We start from the raw sequence: 2836 nt of genomic DNA, 5'->3' as shown, positions 1-2836 counted from the left end.
ACGATAAAGTGCCGGCCAGGTTAGAGGTGCACCAAAATTGTGTACCGATTAGGAAAAGTACTCTATGTTCCTATGACTTGGGTGAAAAGTGTTGATTAACTGCTGGTTAGGATAGACAGTTGCTTATCGTACACATCGCAAACGAACACCCCTTAGTGAGCAGTAGCAGAAGTCGATGGAACAAAGCGAATGCATTACAAACTGATCAAGTAAAATAAGGAACGCTACGTACTAGGACTTCTTTCCAAGAATGGTGTCCGCGACGGGAGGGCAAGCGTCCTTCCCAGGTTTCCCTAGTAAACCTTGTATGGTAAACATACCCAAGCGTGTCCGTAAGCACGCAACGATAGTCACGAACGAGCACATACCTAGGGAAAGTACTCTACGTACTAGGACTTCTGTCCAAGAATGGTGTCCGCGACGGTCGGGCACTGTGACGCAATTACCAAATCCTAGAATCGTACAAGCAGTGTGTACAAACATAAACATTAACGCGTTCGCTCGGGCTGCGCCGTCCGTGTTGAACACAAATGTGGGTGATTATATGAGTGGATAGACAAAAACATGCGTGGCGAAGACAGTTTTCTGCACGATGTGCACATAGCTCATTTCGTCGTCCCGGGCTAATGGAAAAACACAAAAATATCGAGTATCTTTCTAGGTTTCTGTTATAAAAGGACAGGCCAAAAGGTGACCGGTTGAGATAAGCATTTTAAGCATACAAGCACTTTAATGCAACTTTTGATACAAAAACTAGGTACGTACACGTAGATTGTATCAACATGGACATCCATGATCGGGTACGCCCGGGCTGCGCCCTCCATGTTGTACTTTCCCTGATTGGTACACAATTTTGGTGCAAGTGTACCAACATGGACATCTATGAACGCGTACGCTCGAGATGCACCCTTCGTCTTGTACTTTCCCTGATCGGTACACAGTTTTGGTGCACGGCTATCCCGACCGGCAACTTGTACCTTTATCGACATCCATGAACACAAAGTGCGCGGAACAAAAATTGTTCGGTCAGACCTACAAAGTGCTATATCTCGAATACTAAACGTCGCAGATGGGTGTCGTAGAACAATTTTAAATTCGTCTAATGATTCTACATCCGATTCTGGATAGTGGTTTTTCGACCACTTTTCAACATTTTGTGATACCCCGAACCTAGGGGCAGCTCCCTAGCTTTTTTCAAAAATGTGCACCGAACGGGCCAGAGAGCTCGAGTAGTCGAAAATTTTTTTTTTTGCTAAAACCCCTCAAAACGTGTCAGGAACGCACCCTAGATGATGAAAAGTGCAACCAGAATGTCAATCGACAACATGCCCGGGGGTACAAATTTGCTATACGCGTCCCTAGGTAGGGTACTTTTTCATACAAACATCAACGTGTACGGTGCACAAAGTGCGCGGAACAAAAATTGCTCGGTCAGACCTACAAAGTGCTATATCTCGAATACTAAACGTCGCAGATGGGTGTCGTAGAACAATTTTAAGTTCGTCTAACGATTCTACATCCGATTCTGGATAGTGGTTTTTCGACCACTTTTCAACATTTTGTGACACCCCGAACCTAGGGGCAGCTCCCTAGCTTTTTTCAAAAATGTGCACCGAACGGGCCAGAGAGCTCGAGTAGTCGAAAAAAATTTTTTTGCTAAAACCCCTCAAAACGTGTCAGGAACGCACCCTAGATGATGAAAAGTGCAACCAGAATGTCAATCGACAACATACCCGGGGGTACAAATTTGCTCTACGCGTCCCGAGGTAGGGTACTTTTTCATACAAACATCAACGTGTACGGTGCACAAAGTGCGCGGAACAAAAATTGCTCGGTCAGACCTAGGACGGGCCATAACTCGAATACTAAACGTCGCAGATGGGTGTCGTAGAACAATTTTAAATTCGTCTAATGATTCTACATCCGATTCTGGATAGTGGTTTTTCGACCACTTTTCAACATTTTGTGACACCCCGAACCTAGGGGCAGCTCCCTAGCTTTTTTCAAAAATGTGCACCGAACGGGCCAGAGAGCTCGAGTAGTCGAAAATTTTTTTTTTGCTAAAACCCCTCAAAACGTGTCAAGAACGCACCCTAGATGATGAAAAGTGCAACCAGAATGTCAATCGACAACATGCCCGGGGGTACAAATTTGCTCTACGCGTCCCTAGGTAGGGTACTTTTTCATACAAACATCAAAGTGTACGGTGCACAAAGTGCGCGGAACAAAAATTGCTCGGTCAGACCTAGGACGGGCCATAACTCGAATACTAAACGTCGCAGATGGGTGTCGTAGAACAATTTTAAGTTCGTCTAATGATTCTACATCCGATTCTGGATAGTGGTTTTTCGACCACTTTTCAACATTTTGTGACACCCCGAACCTAGGGGCAGCTCCCTAGCTTTTTTCAAAAATGTGCACCGAACGGGCCAGAGAGCTCGAGTAGTCGAAAATTTTTTTTTTTGCTAAAACCCCTCAAAACGTGTCAGGAACGCACCCTAGATGATGAAAAGTGCAACCAGAATGTCAATCGACAACATGCCCGGGGGTACAAATTTGCTATACGCGTCCCTAAGTAGGGTACTTTTTCATACAAACATCAACGTGTACGGTGCACAAAGTGCGCGGAACAAAAATTGCTCGGTCAGTCCTAGGACGGGCCATAACTCGAATACTAAACGTCGCAGATGGGTGTCGTAGAACAATTTTAAATTCGTCTAATGATTCTACATCCGATTCTGGATAGTGGTTTTTCGACCACTTTTCAACATTTTGTGACACCCCGAACCTAGGGGCAGCTCCCTAGCTTTTTTCAAAAATGTGCACCGAACGGGCC

The sequence above is a fragment of the Anopheles gambiae genome, assembly GCF_943734735.2.
Source record: "Anopheles gambiae chromosome X unlocalized genomic scaffold, idAnoGambNW_F1_1 X_unloc_2, whole genome shotgun sequence".
NCBI lineage: Eukaryota > Metazoa > Arthropoda > Insecta > Diptera > Culicidae > Anopheles > Anopheles gambiae.
This window is presented reverse-complemented; position numbering follows the sequence as displayed.